Raw genomic sequence first — 24,210 nt, 5'->3', positions numbered from 1 at the left:
TCGAAGCATTTGGGCTTATGGTCCATGAACACATGGTATGGTTCTAAATTGATAATCCATTGGTGTGTGTATTTTATAAACACTTGTTTTGTTAATATAATAATCGATGTGGGACTTCAAGCCTCTGGTGGTGACATACCATAGATCATTAACACTAGACTGACTATCTCTAAATTCTGACCAAGATAAAGAAGTCAGGTCTTTGTTATTTCCTAACATTCCTCCCAAATCAGCAAGCTCCTTGCCACTAGTTTCTTGTGCATCACTTAAAGCCTTAGTTGAAATTGGCTCAGTCTGAACAACATTGCAGTTCCTTGCAACTAATTTCAGTATGGAAGATTTTGTACTATGAAGAAGACACACTCACCATTGCAGTTCCATAGGTTATACCAGAAAGAACAGAACCACAGTGAGACTTATAATTATTGCTTAGTCTTTTTACAACAATACATTGAAGGTTCTATTTGCAAAATACTAAAGCTTTCTAAAATATATTTTACAAAATACTAAAGCTTTCTAAAATACTAAAGCTTCCATGACATGTGCTCAATCTTCATTACTAAGCAAATTTTTTATCGGACCAATTTCATATGAACCGCCTCTTGCCTTAAAAGGATGCCTATGTACATGCATACACAAATGGAACAATTAGCAGAGATAAATGACATGTCTTCACGCTAAGGGGAAAGAAAATCATATTCATACTTATCCTGATACTTATCCCACTTGTTTAAACTTTAAACTTGTTCATGAAAATGGTGTACTGCAACTTGTTCATGAAAATTTAAACTTTAAACACTCTATTAGAAACAATACTTAACTGCACCATCAAATTTAAACTTTAAACACCCTATTAAAAACTTTAAATTTGTTCCATGGAGTGTTAATTTTACTGATAATATAGTGGTGTTGGTAATGGTGATAGAGACGTGGAGGTAATGGTGAAGATGAAATGCAAGAGAGAAAGACAAGAGGAGCTGCATGTATGTTGTATGATTTTAGAGTCCCACATCGAAAAAAAGTAATAAAATCCAAGTGTTTATAAACCTCTTTAGTTCAATTGTTATCAAATCTTAAAGTAATGGGCTAAGTGAACAAATCATGGGTTTTGTGTAAAATATTAAGCCTCAAATTATTCTTTTAGTAATTAATTTAAAAATATAATTTCATAAATAATATAAATAAAAATAATTAAAGAAAAACCGTAAAAAAATATATAATTTATACGTGGACTTAAAAAATAATTAAAATTTAAAAAAAATCCATGTGGACGGCCACATAGGTAGCAAAAGAGAATCTTTGCTGAATGTGGCAGTCAGAGGGGCTAAAAGCAAAACTCGCTAACATTACAGGGGGTTTATACATTTAACCCTTTATATAAGTACATCACATCACATAGATAAAATATTTAAAATAAAATTATACTTATTTAAGATGGTACTACACTCAATCTTAACCAATTGCTCGAGATTAAGGTAGTACAAATTTTCATAAATTCTCTTGTTAATTTTATATATAGCATTCTGTCACTCATTTTTTTTAATTCCTCGATGTGGTACTATTTTAAACATAAAAAAGAATTTTACAATTTCTTGTTTGCATCTATTGCAAGGAGCCCCTACATAGAACAATTATGAAATACAAGTGATATTAAAATGATTGGAGTATTGAATATACAAACACCCCCTGTAATATTAGCGAGATTCGGTTTAAGCCCTTGTAAAAGTTTTTTATTAAAAAACCTTATAATATTCAGATTCCATCCGTTAGGCCCTTAGATTCACTATTTTTCTTAAGATTCTTTTTTTTTCTAACGTGGCGGTCTACGTGGCATTTTTTTTCTAACGAGGCGGTCTACTTGGCATTTGTTTTTATTTTTTAATATTTTTAGATCTACATGGATTATTTTTTAAAACATTTTCTTTTTTACTTTTTTTCTATTATTTTATATATTAAATGTTTACAGAATAAATATTCATTATTTAATTATTATTTTACTGAACATTTATTAATTATTGATTTTTCATTTATCTTTTAATCAAACAAAATTATTTTATTGAAGCACTTGGGCTTATGGTCCATGGTTCTAAAATTATAATCCATTGGTGTGTGTATTTTATAAACGCTTGTTTTGTTAATATAATAATCGATGTGGGACTTCAAGCCTCTATTGGTAGCATACCATAGATCATCAACACCAGGCTGGCTATCTCTAAATTCTGACCAAGATAAAGAAGACAAGTCTTTGTTCTTTCCTAACATTCCTCCCAAATCAGCAAGCTCCTTGCGACTAGTTTCTTGTGCATCACTTATAGCCTTAGTTGAAATTGGCTCCGTCTGAACAACATTGTAGTTCCTTGCAACTAGTTTCAGTATGGAAGATTTTGTACTATGAAGAAGGAACACTCACCATTGCAGTTCCATAGGTTATACCAGAAATAATAGAACTACTATGAGACTTATAATCATTGCTTAGTCTATTTTCAACAATACATTGAAGGCTATATTTGCAAAATAATAAAGCTTTCTAAAATACTAAAGCTTTCATGACATGTGCTCATTCTTCATTACTAAGCAAATTCTTTATCGAACCAATTTCATATGAACCTCCTCTTGCCTTAAAATGATGTCTATGCGCATGCATACACAAATGGAAAAATTAGCAGAGATAAATGACATGTCTTCACGCTAAGGGGAAATAAAATCATATTCATACTTATCCTGGTACTTATCCCACTTGTTTAAACTGTAAACTTGTTCATGAAAACGGGGTTCTGTAACTTGTTCATGAAAATTTAAACTTTAAACACTTTATTAGAAACTATACTTAACTGCACCATCAAATTTAAACTTTAAACACCCTATTAAAAACTTTAAATTTGTTCTATGGAGTGTTAATGTTACTGATAATACAGTGGTGTTGGTAATGGTGATAGAGGCATGGAGGTAATGGTGAAGATGAAATGCAGGAGAGAAAGACAAGAGGTGTTGCATGTATGTTGTATGATTTAGAGTCCCACATCGAAAAAAAAGTAATAAAACCCAAGTGTTTATAAACCTCTTTAGTTCAAATGTTTTCAAATCTTAAAGTAATGGGCTAAGTGAACAAATCACGGGCTTTGTTTAAAATATTAAGCCTCAAATTATTCTTTTAGTAATTAATTTAAAAATATAATTTCATAAATAATATAAATAAAAATAATTTAAGGAGAACAGTGAAAAATATATATAATTTATACGTGGACTTAAAAAATAATTAAAATTTAAAAAATATCCATGTGGACTGCCACATAGGCAACAAAAGAGAATCTTTGCTGAATGTGGCAGTCAGAGGGGTCCTTGAGGGAATCTGGAAATTGTAACCAGGGGATAAAAACTAAACTCGCTAACATTACTAGGGGTTTATATATTTAATCCTTTATATAAGTACATCACATATCTAACATATTTAAAATAAAATTATACTTATTTAAGATGGTACTACACTCAATCTTAACCAATTGCTCGAGATTAAGGTAGTACAAATTTTCATAAATTCTCTTGTTAATTTTATATATAGCATTCAGTCACTCATTTTTTTTTCAATTCCTCGATGTGGTACTATTGCTAAACATCAAAAAGAATTTTACAATTTCTTGTTTGCATCTATTGCAAGGAACCCCTACATAGAACAATTATGAAATACAAGTTATATTAAAATGATTGGAGTATTGAATATACAAACACCCCATATAATATTAGCGAGATTCGGTTTAAGCCCTTGGAAAAGTTTTTTTAAAACCCCCCTTATAATATTCAGATTCCATCCGTTAGGCCCCTAGATTCACTATTTTTCTTATGATTCTTTCTTTTCTAACGTGGCGGTCTACGTGGCATTTTTTTCTAACGTGGCAGCCTACTTTGCATTTGTTTTTATTTTTTAATATTTTTAAATCTACATGGATTATTTTTTAAAAAAATTCTTTTTTAATTTTTTTTCTATTTTTTAAATTATTTAATTATTATTTTAATGAACAATTATTAATTATTAATTTTTCATTTATTTTTCAATCAAACAAAATTATTTTATCGAAGCATCTGGGCTTATGGTCCATGAACACATGGTATGGTTCTAAATTGATAATCCATTGGTGTGTGTATTTTATAAACACTTGTTTTGTTAATATAATAATCGATGTGGGACTTCAAGCCTCTGGTGGTGACATACCATAGATCATTAACACTAGACTGACTATCTCTAAATTCTGACCAAGATAAAGAAGTCAAGTCTTTGTTATTTCCTAACATTCCTCCCAAATCAGCAAGCTCCTTGCCACTAGTTTCTTGTGCATCACTTAAAGCCTTAGTTGAAATTGGCTCAGTCTGAACAACATTGCAGTTCCTTGCAACTAATTTCAGTATGGAAGATTTTGTACTATGAAGAAGGAACACTCACCATTGCAGTTCCATAGGTTATACCAGAAAGAACAGAACCACAGTGAGACTTATAATCATTGCTTAGTCTTTTTACAACAATACATTGAAGGTTCTATTTGCAAAATACTAAAGCTTTCTAAAATATATTTTACAAAATACTAAAGCTTTCTAAAATACTAAAGCTTCCATGACATGTGCTCAATCTTCATTACTAAGCAAATTTTTTATCGGACCAATTTCATATGAACCGCCTCTTGGCTTAAAAGGATGCCTATGTACATGCATACACAAATGGAACAATTAGCAGAGATAAATGACATGTCTTCACGCTAAGGGGAAAGAAAACCATATTCATACTTATCCTGATACTTATCCCACTTGTTTAAACTTTAAACTTGTTCATGAAAATGGTGTACTGCAACTTGTTCATGAAAATTTAAACTTTAAACACTCTATTAGAAACAATACTTAACTGCACCATCAAATTTAAACTTTAAACACCCTATTAAAAACTTTAAATTTGTTCCATGGAGTGTTAATTTTACTGATAATATAGTGGTGTTGGTAATGGTGATAGAGACGTGGAGGTAATGGTGAAGATGAAATGCAAGAGAGAAAGACAAGAGGAGCTGCATGTATGTTGTATGATTTTAGAGTCCCACATCGAAAAAAAGTAATAAAATCCAAGTGTTTATAAACCTCTTTAGTTCAATTGTTATCAAATCTTAAAGTAATGGGCTAAGTGAACAAATCATGGGTTTTGTGTAAAATATTAAGCCTCAGTTTATTCTTTTAGTAATTAATTTAAAAATATAATTTCATAAATAATATAAATAAAAATAATTAAAGAAAAACCGTAAACAAATATATAATTTATACGTGGACTTAAAAAATAATTAAAATTTAAAAAAAATCCATGTGGACGGCCACATAGGTAGCAAAAGAGAATCTTTGCTGAATGTGGCAGTCAGAGGGGCTAAAAGCAAAACTCGCTAACATTACAGGGGGTTTATACATTTAACCCTTTATATAAGTACATCACATAGATAAAATATTTAAAATAAAATTATACTTATTTAAGATGGTACTACACTCAATCTTAACCAATTGCTCGAGATTAAGGTAGTACAAAATTTCATAAATTCTCTTGTTAATTTTATATATAGCATTCTGTCACTCATTTTTTTTAATTCCTCGATGTGGTACTATTTTAAACATAAAAAAGAATTTTACAATTTCTTTTTTGCATCTATTGCAAGGAGCCCCTACATAGAACAATTATGAAATACAAGCGATATTAAAATGATTGGAGTATTGAATATACAAACACCCCCTGTAATATTAGCGAGATTCGGTTTAAGCCCTTGTAAAATTCTTTTATTAAAAAACCTTATAATATTCAGATTCCATCCGTTAGGCCCTTAGATTCACTATTTTTCTTAAGATTCTTTTTTTTCCTAACGTGGCGGTCTACATGGCATTTTTTTTCTAACGAGGCGGTCTACTTGGCATTTGTTTTTATTTTTTAATATTTTTAGATCTACATGGATTATTTTTTAAAACATTTTCTTTTTTATTTTTTTACTATTATTTTATATATTAAATGTTTACAGAATAAATATTCATTATTTAATTATTATTTTAATGAACACTTATTAATTATTGATTTTTCATTTATTTTTTAATCAAACAAAATTATTTTATTGAAGCACTTGGGCTTATGGTCCATGAACACATGGTATGGTTCTAAATTGATAATCCATTGGTGTGTGTATTTTATAAACGCTTGTTTTGTTAATATAATAATCGATGTGGGACTTCAAGCCTCTATTGGTAGCATACCATAGATCATCAACACCAGGCTGGCTATCTCTAAATTCTGACCAAGATAAAGAAGTCAAGTCTTTGTTCTTTCCTAACATTCCTCCCAAATCAGCAAGCTCCTTGCGACTAGTTTCTTGTGCATCACTTATAGCCTTAGTTGAAATTGGCTCCGTCTGAACAACATTGCAGTTCCTTGCAACTAGTTTCAGTATGGAAGATTTTGTACTATGAAGAAGGAACACTCACCATTGCAGTTCCATAGGTTATAAGAGAAATAATAGAACCGCTATGAGACTTATAATCATTGCTTAGTCTATTTTCAACAATACATTGAAGGCTATATTTGCAAAATACTAAAGCTTTCTAAAATACTAAAGCTTTCATGACATGTGCTCATTCTTCATTACTAAGAAAATTCTTTATCGAACCAATTTCATATGAACCTCCTCTTGCCTTAAAATGATGTCTATGTGCATGCATACACAAATGGAACAATTAGCAGAGATAAATGACATGTCTTCACGCTAAGGGGAAATAAAATCATATTCATACTTATCCTGGTACTTATCCCACTTGTTTAAACTGTAAACTTGTTCATGAAAATGGGGTTTTGTAACTTGTTCATGAAAATTTAAACTTTAAACACTTTATTAGAAACTATACTTAACTGCACCATCAAATTTAAACTTTAAACACCCTATTAAAAACTTTAAATTTGTTCTATGGAGTGTTAATGTTACTGATAATACAGTGGTGTTGGTAATGGTGATAGAGGCATGGAGGTAATGGTGAAGATGAAATGCAGGAGAGAAAGACAAGAGGTGTTGCATGTATGTTGTATGATTTAGAGTCCCACATCGAAAAAAAAGTAATAAAACCCAAGTGTTTATAAACCTCTTTAGTTCAAATGTTATCAAATCTTAAAGTAATGGGCTAAGTGAACAAATCACGGGCTTTGTTTAAAATATTAAGCCTCAAATTATTCTTTTAGTAATTAATTTAAAAATATAAATTCATAAATAATATAAATAAAAATAATTTAAGAAAAACAGTGAAAAATATATATAATTTATACGTGGACTTAAAAAATAATTAAAATTTAAAAAATATCCATGTGGACTGCCACATAGGCAACAAAAGAGAATCTTTGCTGAATGTGGCAGTCAGAGGGGTCCTTGAGGGAATCTGGAAATTGTAACCAGGGGATAAAAACTAAACTCGCTAACATTACTAGGGGTTTATATATTTAATCCTTTATATAAGTACATCACATATCTAACATATTTAAAATAAAATTATACTTATTTAAGATGGTACTACGCTCAATCTTAACCAATTGCTCGAGATTAAGGTAGTACAAATTTTCATAAATTCTCTTGTTAATTTTATATATAGCATTCAGTCACTCATTTTTTTTCAATTCCTCGATGTGGTACTATTGCTAAACATCAAAAAGAATTTTACAATTTCTTGTTTGCATCTATTGCAAGGAACCCCTACATAGAACAATTATGAAATACAAGTTATATTAAAATGATTGGAGTATTGAATATACAAACACCCCATATAATATTAGCGAGATTCGGTTTAAGCCCTTGGAAAAGATTTTTTAAAACCCCCCTTATAATATTCAGATTCCATCCGTTAGGCCCCTAGATTCACTATTTTTCTTATGATTCTTTCTTTTCTAACGTGGCGGTCTACGTGGCATTTTTTTTCTAACGTGGCAGCCTACTTTGCACTTGTTTTTATTTTTTAATATTTTTAAATCTACATGGATTATTTTTTTAAAAAAATTCTTTTCTAATTTTTTTTCTATTTTTTAAATTATTGAATTATTATTTTAATGAACAATTATTAATTATTAATTTTTCATTTATTTTTCAATCAAACAAAATTATTTTATCGAAGCATTTGGGCTTATGGTCCATGAACACATGGTATGGTTCTAAATTGATAATCCATTGGTGTGTGTATTTTATAAACACTTGTTTTGTTAATATAATAATCGATGTGGGACTTCAAGCCTCTGGTGGTGACATACCATAGATCATTAACACTAGACTGACTATCTCTAAATTCTGACCAAGATAAAGAAGTCAAGTCTTTGTTATTTCCTAACATTCCTCCCAAATCAGCAAGCTCCTTGCCACTAGTTTCTTGTGCATCACTTAAAGCCTTAGTTGAAATTGGCTCAGTCTGAACAACATTGCAGTTCCTTGCAACTAATTTCAGTATGGAAGATTTTGTACTATGAAGAAGGAACACTCACCATTGCAGTTCCATAGGTTATACCAGAAAGAACAGAACCACAGTGAGACTTATAATCATTGCTTAGTCTTTTTACAACAATACATTGAAGGTTCTATTTGCAAAATACTAAAGCTTTCTAAAATACTAAAGCTTCCATGACATGTGCTCAATCTTCATTACTAAGCAAATTTTTTATCGGACCAATTTCATATGAACCGCCTCTTGCCTTAAAAGGATGCCTATGTACATGCATACACAAATGGAACAATTAGCAGAGATAAATGACATGTCTTCACGCTAAGGGGAAAGAAAATCATATTCATACTTATCCTGATACTTATCCCACTTGTTTAAACTTTAAACTTGTTCATGAAAATGGTGTACTGCAACTTGTTCATGAAAATTTAAACTTTAAACACTCTATTAGAAACAATACTTAACTGCACCATCAAATTTAAACTTTAAACACCCTATTAAAAACTTTAAATTTGTTCCATGGAGTGTTAATTTTACTGATAATATAGTGGTGTTGGTAATGGTGATAGAGACGTGGAGGTAATGGTGAAGATGAAATGCAAGAGAGAAAGACAAGAGGAGCTGCATGTATGTTGTATGATTTTAGAGTCCCACATCGAAAAAAAGTAATAAAATCCAAGTGTTTATAAACCTCTTTAGTTCAATTGTTATCAAATCTTAAAGTAATGGGCTAAGTGAACAAATCATGGGTTTTGTGTAAAATATTAAGCCTCAAATTATTCTTTTAGTAATTAATTTAAAAATATAATTTCATAAATAATATAAATAAAAATAATTAAAGAAAAACCGTAAAAAAATATATAATTTATACGTGGACTTAAAAAATAATTAAAATTTAAAAAAAAATCCATGTGGACGGCCACATAGGTAGCAAAAGAGAATCTTTGCTGAATGTGGCAGTCAGAGGGGCTAAAAGCAAAACTCGCAAACATTACAGGGGGTTTATACATTTAACCCTTTATATAAGTACATCACATAGATAAAATATTTAAAATAAAATTATACTTATTTAAGATGGTACTACACTCAATCTTAACCAATTGCTCGAGATTAAGGTAGTACAAATTTTCATAAATTCTCTTGTTAATTTTATATATAGCATTCTGTCACTCATTTTTTTTAATTCCTCGATGTGGTACTATTTTAAACATAAAAAAGAATTTTACAATTTCTTGTTTGCATCTATTGCAAGGAGCCCCTACATAGAACAATTATGAAATACAAGTGATATTAAAATGATTGGAGTATTGAATATACAAACACCCCCTGTAATATTAGCGAGATTCGGTTTAAGCCCTTGTAAAAGTTTTTTATTAAAAAACCTTATAATATTCAGATTCCATCCGTTAGGCCCTTAGATTCACTATTTTTCTTAAGATTCTTTTTTTTCTAACGTGGCGGTCTACGTGGCATTTTTTTTCTAACGAGGCGGTCTACTTGGCATTTGTTTTTATTTTATAATATTTTTAGATCTACATGGATTATTTTTTAAAACATTTTCTTTTTTACTTTTTTTTCTATTATTTTATATATTAAATGTTTACAGAATAAATATTCATTATTTAATTATTATTTTACTAAACATTTATTAATTATTGATTTTTCATTTATTTTTTAATCAAACAAAATTATTTTATTGAAGCACTTGGGCTTATGGTCCATGAACACATGGTATGGTTCTAAATTGATAATCCATTGGTGTGTGTATTTTATAAACGCTTGTTTTGTTAATATAATAATCGATGTGGGACTTCAAGCCTCTATTGGTAGCATACCATAGATCATCAACACCAGGCTGGCTATCTCTAAATTCTGACCAAGATAAAGAAGTCAAGTCTTTGTTCTTTCCTAACATTCCTCCCAAATCAGCAAGCTCCTTGCGACTAGTTTCTTGTGCATCACTTATAGCCTTAGTTGAAATTGGCTCCGTCTGAACAACATTGTAGTTCCTTGCAACTAGTTTCAGTATGGAAGATTCTGTACTATGAAGGATGAACACTCACCATTGCAGTTCCATGGGTTATACCAGAATGAACAGAACCACTGTGAGACTTATAACCATTGCTTAGTCTATTTTCAGCAATACATTGAAGGCTCTATTTTCAAAATACTAAAGCTTTCTAAAATATTAAAGCGTTCATGACACGTGCTCATTCTTCATTTATCAGTGGAAGAGATTTGTGTAAGTGTTTATCAACATTTATCAGTTATATAAATACATCGCATAGCTAAAATAAATAAAATAAGGGATAATCATACATTACTCCCCTGCCATATAGGCGAGATTCATGTTACCCCCCTATAATTATTATTTTTTGGATTACCCCCCTGTAATTTTAGGGTACCCCTAAGCGTGTAAAAAACAGTGAAAAATAAGGGAGATAAATCAAAAACAAATTTCACATGGGGTGGGGCAAAAACATAGAACTTTTCATATTTCAAGAGGGTAATCCAGAAAAAAAATTATAGGGGGGTAACCCGAATATCGCCTATATGGAAGGGGGTAAATCACTATTAACCCCTAAAATAATTTTATACTTAATTATGATGATACTACACTCAATCTTAACCAATCGCTCGAGATTAAGGTCATACAAATTTTCATAAATTCTCTTGTTAATTTTATATATAACATTCAATCACTCATTTTTTTAATTCCTCAATGTGGTACTTTTACTCAACATCTTATAGAATTTTTCAATTTAGTGTTTCCATTTATTGAGAGGAGCCCCTGCAAAGAATAATTACGAAATACAAATGATATTAAAGTAATTGGAGTATTAAATAAGGAGGAACCTCGTGCGAAAAAATACTTAACAAATTAACAATGGCTGAGTCCATGATATTATTTCATTTGAGCATTTAGAAAGTAGATTCCTGGTCTAAGGTTTCAAAATGAAAGTGAAACCATGTGCAGGAGTGAAAGGGATATTTGTGTAAGTATTTATGAACATTTATCAGTTATAGAAGTACATCACATATCCAAAATAACTAAAATAATACTATACTTATTTAAGATGGCACTACACTCAATCTTAACCAATCGCTCGAGATTAAGGTGGTACAAATTTTCATAAATTCTCCTTTTAATTTTATACATTGCAATTAGTCACTCATTTTTTTTAATTCCTCGATGTGGTACTATTGTCAACATCTTATAGAATTTTACAATTTACTGTTTGCCTCTATTGCAAGGAGCCCCTACAAAGAACAATTACGAAATACAAGTGATATTAAAGTGACTGGAGTATTAAATAAGAAGGAACCCCATGCCAAAAAACACATAATAAAATAACAATGGGTGAGTACATGATATTATTTGATTTGAGTATTCAGAAAGTAGAGTCATGATCTAAGGTTTCAAAATAAAAGTGAAAACAATGTTGAGGAGTGAAAGAGATTTATGTAAGTGTTTATTAACATTTATCAGTTATAGAAGTACATCATATAGCTAAAATAACTAAAATAATATTATACTTATTTAAGATGGTACTACACTCAATCTTAACCAATCGCTCGAGATTAAGGTAGTACAAACTTTCATAAATTCTCCTATTAATTTTATATATAGCATTCAGCCACTTTTTTTTAAATTCCTCGATGTGGTACTATTGCTTAACATCTTATAGAATTTTACAATTTGCTATTTGCATCTATTACAAGGAGCCCCTATACTAAACAACTACGAAATACAAGTGATATCGCATGCAAAAAAAACAAATAACAAATATACAATGGTTGAGTACATGATATAATTTGATTGGAGCATTCAGAAAGTAAAGTCTTGATCTAAGGTTTTAAAATGAAAGTGAAAACAATGGTGTGAAAGAGATTTGTGTAAGTGTTTATCAGTTATAGAAGTACATCACATAGCTAAAATTACTAAAATAATATTATACTTATTTGAGATGGTACTACACTCAATCTTAACCAATCGCTCGAGATTAAGGTAGTACAATTTTTCATAAGTTCTCTAATTAATTTTATATATAACATTTAGTCACTCTTTTTTTTTTTAATTCCTCGATGTGGTACTATTTCTCAACATATAGAATTTTACAATTTATTGTTTGCATCTATTGCAAGGAGCCCCTAAAATGAACAATTACGAAATACAAGTGATATTAAAGTGATTGAAGTATTAAATAAGGAGGAACCTCATGTCAAAAAATACATAACAAATTAACAATGGCCGAGTACATGATATTATTTGATTTGAGCATTCAAAAAGTAGAGTCCTGATTTAAGGTTTCAAAATGAAAGTGAAAACAATGTGCAGGAGTGAAAGAGATTTATGTAAGTGTTTATCAATATTTATTAGTTATAGAAGTACATCACTTGGCTAAAATTACTAAAATAATTTTATACTTCTCAAGATGGTACTACACTCAATCTTAACCAATTGCTCGAGATTTAGGTAGTACAAATTTTCATAAGTTCTCTTATTAATTTTATATATAACATTCAGTCACTTTTTTTTAATTCCTTAATGTAGGACTATTGCTCAACATCTTATAGAATTTTACAATTTTTTTATTTGGATCTATTTAAAGGAGCCCTACAAAGAAGAATTACGAAATATAATGAAACACCCCTATTGTTAGCCTAACATTTTTACAAAAATAAAAAATTAATAATGATAAAAGACTAATTTTTATTTTTTGGATTTCTTCAAATTAAAAAAAATAATAATAATAAAACTGGCATTCTTTCCCAGAGTTACATTGTCAGTCGTTAGCTTCACTTTACAAACTCACCTTCTTCCTCATAGTTCACAAACCATTTTTTTTCCAATGAATTAACAAAAAGAACAAATTGAAATGCGAGAGGCACTTGGATTTCTACATGTTTGTTAGAGTGGATGACGTGATTGTAAGTTAAGACAACAACTTGTGGGCTCAGAGTTCTAACTTATCACAGATTTTCAATTAATCTGATGTTTAACCTCAAGGTGTTTGTGTAATGGCTAGAACCAAAACTCATCATAATGTGAAGGCCTTAGTGACTGCGAAACATATTATGTAGCAGCATTAAGAACAATACTGGGAGTTAACCCATATTATGTACTCCTTTTATAACTTAGATTAACCCATAAATCATAAGCCATAACTTTGATACCATTTTATAACTTAGATTAAAGTCTAACTCAGTCTCAAAAGCTAGTTTGTGAAGTTGTTGGATGTTGTTAAAGTTAGTTTCAAATTTGTTAGGATCTACCACTTTAGATTTAGTTTTCTATAGCTAGATCTATAACACCTTGTCCATAAATTAGTTTCCAGTTCAATGTTGATTTCTTCACATTGTTTCTGTCATTGACATTTATGAATGAATTGAAGATGGTAAAACTTTGTAACCTTATCAGAGCCTAAACTAACACGATTATTAAGCAGAAACTTCAGCTGAGTAGCATATTCCTTACCCTGAAGAAGTTCCTTAATGAGCAACTTCTTCTTAAAAGAAACAACATAACTCATTGCTAATTTAGTGTAGTGAATAAGGATCTTGTTTGTGTTGTTGGTATTGTGGGATTGTGTCAAGATTTGGTAAATATATTGGTAGAAAAAAGTGTATGGTTTTGCTAGGAAAGTCGGATGAAAATGAATGGAAAATATTATGAAGGAAGCTATATGATGTTGAAATGTGAAAACATGATTAGAATTTTCCACATATAATGATTAATTTATTTTTAGCTTGGCTTGCAAAAGGTAACATGACTTGAGTTTCTTATGAAATTTTTATACAATCTATTCATGAATTCGTGTGGATATGAAGAACCAAGATGATGCGTGTGAATATAGTTTTCAACTATTAACATTTATGCATTAATTAATTATAAGTTGATTTCATTGCAGTAAATTTCATGAAAGTTTCAAAACATGCAGTATATAAAAATATGAAAGTTTCCATGCAGTATATGAAAGTTCTATCTTGTTATATTCAGGTACTGTCATGCATTATTGGTTCTTGCTACATGAGAGGAAGAAAAAAGCTTTCTGAAAAATACACTTGGTGCATGTATGTTTCATGTTTTTAAAGTCCCACATAGAAACTGGTTCACCGAATAAAAGGTTTTATAAACATCTTTCATAAACATACCTTCAAAACTACAAGTAATGGGCTTTGTGAAAAAATCATGGGCTTAATTATCTAAAGAAATATTTTAATTAATAAAAATATTTTAAGAAAATATAAATGCAGAAAATACATAATATACTAGTAACAAACCCGTGCGTTCGCACGGGTTCTGGTACGGGATGCGCATTTGTTTCAGATGTATTTTTTTAATAGAAAAATATCTTGTATCTGTTAAAAAATAATAGTTTAATGTATAGAAAAATGTCTAGTACCCGTGAACAACTAAAAATTGAATGTATAAAAAAAATTTCTGGTATCCGTAAAAAATAATAATTAAATGTATAAAAAAATGTCTGGTATCCGGAAAAAATAATAATTGAATGTATAAAAAAGTGTCTGGTACCCGTAAAAATATTTAGATCAATAAGACTTTTTAGTACAAAATATAATTTTGTTATAAAATATATGAATAATAGAAGCTAAAAAAATGTAATAAAAAAAAGAAGCTAAGAAAATTACGAATGAAAAAAGTATAAAAAAAATTAAAGAGAAATCTTATGAATATAGAAAAGAAAATAATATTTGAAAATAAAAATAAAAGATAGGAAGATATATTAATTCATTAGTAGAGGAATATTATTTGAATTTAAAATTTATGAAAAAAGAGAAAATTGAGATAAAATATTTTAATAATATATTATACATGTATAGCTGAATGAGTTGACAATGTATAGTAAGCAGGGCCTGCCCTAGGCCAGGACAAGCAGGCCCACAGCCCAGGACCTAAAAAAAATGAGGGCCTCAATTTTGGATATATTTAAAATATTATGATACTGAAACAATAAATATATATCTGTTAGTGAAATAATTATAATAGTTGTTATTTGTGGCCCAGCGGTGCAGTTTTTCTTTGAATATATAATGGTTTGCGGTTCGAATTTTAACTCTTGTCAAATTTTCAATTATTATTTTTTTCAGGAACTTGTTCATCATTATGTCCATACATATAATTTTGATAATAGCATTAAACCCGTGCGTTCGCACGGATATTGGTATGATTACCCATGCGTACTTGTGTGTTATCCATGCGTTCACACGAATAATGGTGTGATACATACACTTTTGACAAATAAATTTATTTTATCAAAAGAGTTGATTATTTTTAAAAAATAAATATTTATAAAAATAAAATAAAATTGTTTTATCCAAAGAGTTGATTACTTTTGATAATGGTGTGATACATACACTTTCTCGCGTTTAAATTCATATTATTTTTATTTTTATTAATTGTATAAAAAATGTAATAACCAGTGAGTTCGCACGGTGCTGGTGTGTTACCCTTGTGTTTGCTTAGGTATTGGTGTACCCTTGTGTTCGCACGGTACTGGTGTGTTATATGTGTGTTTGCTTAGGTATTGGTGTACCCTTGTGTTCGCACGGTACTGATGTGTTACCTGTGCATTCGTCGCACAAATATTGGTGTACACTGATACTGGTGTTCCCGTGCATTCGCACGGGTACTGATGTGCGTTCCCTAATTATCAAATAATACATGATAAAATATAGTATTTTTGTTATAAATATTTTAAAAATATTATTTAGATCAATAATAATTATTTTTTGTATTTAACATTATAATAAAACTATTTTTTTTTCATTTATAAATACTACTTTTGATTCTGATATCATTTATAAATATGAAAATAAGTTTATAATAAAAAAATTAAACTAAAATTTTTATTTAATGTACGTTAACTGATGGCTATGTCAAATCGAAAATAATAAGTGACATAGTTTGTTGAACTGATATTTTTACGGTAAAATTCTTCTAATAAAAAGAAGTATAAATTTCTTAGTTTCATATAAATAATTATTTATTTAACAAAAAAACACAATAAATAATTAAAGAAATAATAAATTTATAAAGATATAATAAATTACTATTTACTAATGACCATTTTAAAAAGATATAAATGTTAAAATAGAGTAAATAATTGGATAAAGTAAAAAAAACTTAATTGGTGAATTGTTTTGTCTACACAAAATCTTACAAGATGCCAAATACCTATTGCCATTTGCCAATAATATATATATACCAGTTTCGGCAAACCGGTATATATTTGTAGTACACACTATTTGAAAATAATGGCAAAATAAAATCAAACAGAAAGTATTTAAAATATGAGTTGGATATTTTTGTAGTACACACTTTATCATTGTTATTATTAACCACATTACTCTTAAAATCAAAATCAAATGTCAGACCATACTCCCTAATTGCAAGACAGAATATAACAACAAATATGGATCCATTTTCTCCTCTCATTTATGTGGCCACCAACATCAAAGAGTCTATATAGACTTCACCACTTCTCTTATTTTCTCCAACAGGGCTGCCAAATAATATAACTATAGTAATCAAGTTAACCATTGTGTATACCATATTATGATGAGGAAAATGCAATGAGTAGCACTGAGTGCTACGATAGAGTTTGTTCATACAACATCAGGTCAATATTTATGACTTTATATCACCTTCAAACTTTTATGTGCAAGGCATGCCCTACCTAACCATCAACATTTAATAAACATAAATTCACTCTTACTTGATATTGGTGCAAGTTGGTTACCCAGCAGAGCTTAATTATGAGTGTACTTTTGCTGTATGTTGCAAGCACCAAGGAGACTTTTTGAACTTGTTCAGATCATCCCCATCATGAGCAATTCAGTCAGAAAATCTATAGTTCATCCTTCTGTTGGATTCAGAAGCACTGATATGGTGTCTTGCCACACCGCGGTCCATAGAGCATTGGCTTCGTATCGCAAAGGCTAAAGATCTTGAATTCATCAATGTTGCAGCCATATCAGAAGATGAATTAAATCCAAAAGCTGATGATGTTCTTACAGGAGAGGAGACAAAGTTATTGAAAGGATAACTTTCTTGAACATGTTGTTCGAACCAGCCTTTCCCGCAACCCGAGCTCCCAAAGCGAAATTGCACCGTTGTTAGAACCAACTACTTATAAAAAAATGCAGTCATATAATACCTGCAAGGAATTTATTAGTGAAACATTATAAGTGAAATACCAGCCCACCAACCCACATGTAATAGCCAATTAATAATGTATAAGCTTTAATGAATTTTATGGATCAGATCAAGAGACATAACCATATTGCAAATTATAAATAGAAATCAAAGTTACAGTATGCAAGTCGAGACTTGCAATTATAACAGAAGTCAAAGAGCTAAATGGTGGGATGCCATATAATGCTAGAGTTTAAAGGATAGAAAAATCAATCAGTTCGAAAATTTGAACATTGAGTTGTGCTGAAAAAATCAATTCCCAATCAACCCATTTTTACATATAATATGCATGAACTTTAACACAAAATTAACAAAGACAGAAATGAAAGCCACATAAAAACTACAGTAGAAAAATCAACTCACTTAAACATACCAAAACAATAACAGCATGCGATATCGATTTCAGCATACTGCAATATAAAGTTGAACAATTTACACAAACAAACAAATTGTACTGGAAAACAGTGAGATATCGATTTCAACAATGAAATCTCCACCTGTGATCCATTCTTAGTTTTCTAAGAGAGATTATTTGGAACATCTGCACCAGGACGCAACGTGTTAGTAGGCGACTGATGTTCATTTATTGAGGCGTCAAACAAACATGGTCGGTAAACAAAGTTTTTATCTCCAAACTTGGCCTCGGAAACTGGCACAGTTGATGCTGCCAATTCAAACTGGATAGAGAATAACAACAAAACTTTAGCCAAGATAAAATTGATTAATGAAGCTACAAATGATGTAAGAGATTCTATTAACATAAAAACATTATTTACCCTTGATTAACCAACTGACACAACCGCAATGACTGCACTTTAGGAAATACAACCTTATCTTTGAAAGCGAACATTTACCTGAAGTTGTTAAGAGTTATTAGATGTGTTATTTCCCTGTACACATCTGCATTAGATGATGAAAATATTTTCAAATCTTTCACCAGGATATCAACCGCTATCGTTTTGTCATGCCTGCTCACAAATTAGTTCATTTAAACATTACAAAAATAATACCGAATTAGATCATTCAATAGAGTTCAGCGACCGGGGTCTAGGCCACGATATATTTGTTTTTTACATACTTGCTACAAAATAAGCTTGCATCTTGACACTGTTTCAAAACTCATCACCTATTTCACTGTCATCTCAAATGTTATCAACAACAGCTCAAGCTTTTTGTTCAAAGGCATAATCATGTCATGTACAAATGCAAGCAACCTTTACCAAATTGGCCAGTCACAACAAAAGAGATTCACAATGTTGAAACTAATGATTTCCAAAAGTATATAAACTAACATGGATCATAGTTGTAACACCAGAATAATTGTTGTACCATACTAAAGTAGATGGATTAGTGTTCTTTAATAAAATAGTAAGAAAGAGAGACATGTTATATTGATTCTTTTCTAATTGTACGGAGCTGTAATTTCGGTTACCTACGCAATAACTGCAATTCTCACATACAATAGAAGGTCGGCGAGAGGGAATTTATTTATTTCTGCAACATAAGGATTTGTAAAGAAAGACAATGATCTCTTTACTTATGTGGAGATCAATGAAACATTGCTAATTGATCTCTTTTCGGGAACGAAGCAATTACATAGGTGATTCATCACCGGTGTCATCTTCTCCAAGAACCCATTGTCAAAATACAATTTCCAACTACCAGTTGTTTGATACCTCAGCGCAAATGCTTTCAGATGGGAAAAGCCTGTTTGCAAAGTTATTGTCATGGATATTTTAAAGAGCATTGGAATCACAAAGAAAGAACCAAAAAAGCAAAAAGAAAATTATTATGGATTACAAAACTGATGGGGCCAATGCAGACATGGATGGAAAAATCTGCAATCTCATTGCATAATCTTGTCATTTGAAGCAATATACCAATGTTTTCTCAAAGCCTTCATTGCCACTTTTAAAACAAATAGAAACCTGAAACAAAAATAGGTATAAAAAGTTATAAATTGTATAATGCAAGGATTCATAACTGGATTAGACGGTCCTAATTACAGCAATAGCTGTTACAACAATATGTGATCCAATAGCATCATATGGAATAAGAGTTCTGTTGTTTGGTAACAGAACTTAAACAAACCGCTATTACCACAATCAAAATATTAGAACACAAAACTTGAACAAACCGCTATTACTACAATCAAAATATATATCAGAACTTGTATATATATTTTTGTCCTCTTTCTCGATAGATGGAATACTCAATCTATCAGCTAGGACCTGCATTTATGATAAAGTGGAAGATGTTGAAATCAAAATATAACAAAAATAACATTAGGTAATAATTGTTCCGATTCTTCTTTCGATGTGCTCTAACAATGGTGGACTATTTACCTTAAATAACAACGGTCGATGTCAAGCTATTCCAATAGTCAAAGAACCAAGTGGCAAAACCATGCTACCAAGAGTTATTTTCAGACTATAACTAAGACTTCTCCATGCTTTCGAAAAACTTTCAAGATTTTCGACGGGTCCACCCTTTAATGCTCTGCTACCCTGTTCGCACCATCGTCGCTGCTGCATTTTCTCCAGATCTAATCGATATGCCTTATTTTTTTCCTATTTTAGTTTTGATTGTAGGATAGAGAGAGAAGTGGAGAAAGAGAAATAGAAGGAAGAAAGAATAAAGTTAAGGAACACCATTTTAAAGTAAATCACAAATCTGAAGCAGAAATAAATCATCAATAAAAAAACCACTTACTCATGGCAGAACATAAACAAATATGTTTTTCCTTTGTGACTTTTCTCCATCCTATGAAGCTGAAGAAAAGAGTCTTATTCATGAAAATGGACAATGGAGAAGGTCAAAAATCATCAAGTAAAACAATATTATAAGAAATCATCTTCAAGAAAAACCAAAACTTTATAGCCTCTTCTGTTGTTCTGATTTTCGGTTTTACATCATCGTTACTTCAACACTTTTCACAGACATTTACTTAACTACAAGAAAAACATTTACTTAAATGTTTACATACCATTTGAAAAATCACATGGTTTCCATTTTCATCTTCAATTTCAGAAGTTCAACTACAATAATAACAAAACCATTCAAAACCCCAGATCTGAAGAATAAGAACATATCTGAATCGAAAATCATCAAAACAATGTTAGTGATGTTGAGTAAATAAAAGATGAAACCGCTGGAAGCAAAAACCATAAAAATTTGTATCTTATACGGATAAAGATTTTACCTTTTACAAATCTTAATGTGAATCATTGAAACATTGTGTTGTGTTGACTACAATAAGACATAAACAGAAGATGAGACATGTTGACGACAGTGATGGTGATAGTGGCGCCGTCGACATGAAATTTGGAAGTGGTAAGAAAGGAGATTAGGGTTTAGGGAAGGAGATTTGAGATGAAAATGAGAAATCACAGAAAAGAGAAAGTGGAATGGAGGAGAGATAAACAGTAAGAAAAAAGAAGGGGATTACGTGAAAAGATATAAATTAACATATTTTGAAAAGTTTGTAGATTTGGCTTTGTTCAGACCAAACGTGATTCTATGAGGTAGATTGGGAAGCTTTGCAAGTAAGATGTCCACGTGGAACAACCTAAAAGCAGAGGGGCAAATTGGTATTTTCCAGAGCAGTTAACTTTCTTATATTGTAGATGTACAAAAAGTAAAAAATTAAATAAAATAATTAGATAATTCCACGTGGCTTATTAAAGTTAAATAAAAAATAAAATTAAAATCCACTTGGATTGCCAACTCATTCAAAAAAGGAATCTGGACTCAACAGGGGCTATAACGACTACGAAGGGGTTTTAAAAAAATTTTTTTTACAGGGGTTTAAAGCGAATTTCGTTAATATTATAAGGGGGTTTTATATATTTAACCCTATTTTTTATTTTGAAACTTTCCAACGAGCTTTGGCTAATATGCATAAGGATTTACTTATGCACCATGTATAAGCCTATATAAGTCATATTGAAAATTCAGTATTGAGTATTGAGTACCGATAATGGAATTGTGCAAATAATTTGAAGTCAACCTTATTGCTGCTTTTCATGATTTTAATTGTTTATTTTCATAAAAGGCCAAAACTACTTGAAACAAGCCATGTACTTAGAAAGAAAATATTACGGCATGAACTAAACAATTGAATGGCTAACTACTACTTTTTATTATATATATATATATATATATATAATATTAAAAATTTTAATTTTATTTCTTTAATATAAATTTTTGATAATAATTACTTTTTGTAATTAAATATTTAAAACTTTATTATATAATTAAATTATAAGAAATACTATGATAGAATTATGAGAAAAAAGGATATACACTAACAGTGTAAAATAATTTTACACTGTCAGTCAATCACGACCATGTTAAGTGGTAACTCACAGTGTTATTTTAAAAAAAAATATATATGTAACATGGCTGATTGATGAATCCTAATTAAATGAGAGTGTAAAATTATTTTACGTTGCTAGTGCACTATCTTTAATCTCTATAATTATGAGTGGTTTGATTTTGTTTATAAAAATATATATTTGTTAAATTTTATTTTATAATAATAAATTTAAAAAATTGGATATTAGTGTTATTTTTAATTAATTCTTATGAATATATGGATAATAAATTAAATTAATAAATTTAAAACATCTTGATTTAAGTTAGTATAACCTAATACAATATTTATAAAGTTTTATAAATTTTTAATTAATTCAACTCTTTTCATACTACATCAATTACAATAAATTTCGACGGTTTAGCAAAGTGTTACAAAACAACTAAAAAAAATATTTCTATGTAATTATTACTTATAACTCCCACTCTTCTAATATCGGAAGAAAAAAAAGTGGTAAACAAACTTAATTCAAACGATGTTTTTTTAAATAAAAAAATACATTATTAAATTTATTTTATAATAATATATTAAAAAATTAATAATATTAGTATTATTTATAATTAAATATTTTGATTAATTGTTCACTTTTTTAAGGGTCTATTTTTTATATTTGTCCCGGGCCTCTAGAAAGTCAGGACCGATCCTGCTTAACCTCGACATTGTAATCTATTTTTTATTCAACTTGTATTATCTGAAATCTTATTTTCTATTATAGTAAATAGTGACTAATAAGTTTTATTTGATGACTAAAAAAAATTATTATATTTCCGATCATATTCATATGTCATTATAATAACATTTAACTTAAAAACATATTTGCTAAAGTAAACTTCAAAAAGTAAATTTAGTATAATAAATATTTGTGAACATGCCTTGTAATTATGATAGTGAAATTAGATCTTTCACTTTGATATAAAAAAAACAATGAAATATAGCATTGTGATGAATCTTACATCTTTTGATATTATGTAGATGCATCTAAAACTTTTCTATGGTAAACGCAATTCTTAATTTTTCTTTTAAGTATTTTTTTACTTTAGTTGCTACAACATTAATAATCTTCACTTATCCATTCTCTCATGTGCTACTGATTGTGTCGGGTAAGGTTTAAAGAACAACAATGTCAAAGAAGAAGATGAAAGTAATTTCAGAGTTTATGTTACAGTACAAGTATTTGTACTTTTATTTAGAATAAGAATGTATTAAGATTATGATATGAACTTTATATTGTCTATGAGATCTATCATTAACTTTTCAATTAATAAAAATCAATTGAACATATCTTAAATGAAATGAATCATTATTTTTGTTTATATTCTTATTTTGTTGTAGAATTGATGTGTTGTTTTTGTTCTAGTATTGACTTATAAATAAAATATATAACTATAATTTTGATATCTGAAAATAAAATAAAAATAAGGGTTAATACCAGTTTACCCCCTGCCATATAGGCGTATTTTGCTTTATCCCCTCTAAAAAAAACTTATTGGACAGACCTTGTCAAATAAAGATTCTAAAAAATTTGACCCTGAATCAAAATTCCAAGAGAATCTGCATACGTGGCATGCGCATGTGGCATTTTTTATTTTTTATTTATTTTTAATTTCCACGTGGAATTTTGTTTTTTTTTTCAATTTTTTTCCAAATTTTTTTTATTACTTTTTAAATTTTTTCCAATTTTTTTTTAATTATTTTTTCCAAGATTTTTTATTAGTTTTAAATTTTTTTTATTATATATAAATCCGCAGGTATTGTCAAATCCGCAGGTATTTTCAAATTCGTAGGTAAATCTGCAGGTATTTTTAAATCCGTAGGTAAATCCGCACGTATTTTTAAATCTGCAGGTATTGTCAAATCCGTAGGTAAATCCGCAGGTATTTTTAAAGGTAAATCCGCAGGTAATTTTAAATCCGTAGGTAAATCCGCAAGTAAATCCGCAGGTATTGTCAAATCCGTAGGTAAATCCGTAGGTATTTTTAAATTCGTAGGTAAACCCGCAGGTATTGTCAAATTCACAGGTATTTTAAAAGGTAAATCCCCAGGTATTTTTAAATCCGCAGGTATTGTCAAATCCGCAGGTATTTTTAAATCCGTAGGTATTCTCAAATTCGTAGGTAAATCCGCAGGTATTGTCAAATATTTTTTA

General features: G+C 29.6%; 1 long non-coding RNA gene across 3 annotated transcripts; it reads right to left on the bottom strand.

Moving 5' to 3' along the window:
• Positions 1-16,757: 16,757 nt before the first annotated feature.
• LOC131608232 (uncharacterized) lies at positions 16,758-21,106 on the bottom strand. Of its 3 annotated transcripts, XR_009285539.1 has the most exons (8): positions 20,892-21,106; positions 20,676-20,781; positions 20,402-20,460; positions 20,035-20,259; positions 18,466-19,617; positions 18,187-18,366; positions 17,211-17,651; positions 16,758-16,997 (listed from the first exon to the last, which is right to left on the bottom strand). It is a non-coding gene; the product is annotated as an uncharacterized LOC131608232 (long non-coding RNA). The 3 variants fall into 3 exon arrangements; XR_009285537.1 differs by having other exon boundaries at positions 16,758-17,651; XR_009285538.1 differs by having other exon boundaries at positions 16,758-17,651; positions 18,544-19,617.
• Between the last annotated feature and the right edge of the window lie 3,104 nt (positions 21,107-24,210).

The sequence above is a fragment of the Vicia villosa genome, linkage group LG5 (genome assembly GCF_029867415.1).
Source record: "Vicia villosa cultivar HV-30 ecotype Madison, WI linkage group LG5, Vvil1.0, whole genome shotgun sequence".
In the NCBI taxonomy this organism is placed as follows: Eukaryota; Viridiplantae; Streptophyta; class Magnoliopsida; order Fabales; family Fabaceae; genus Vicia; species Vicia villosa.
Note: the sequence above shows the minus strand (reverse complement) of the source record. Positions and strands in the feature narration are given on the sequence as shown.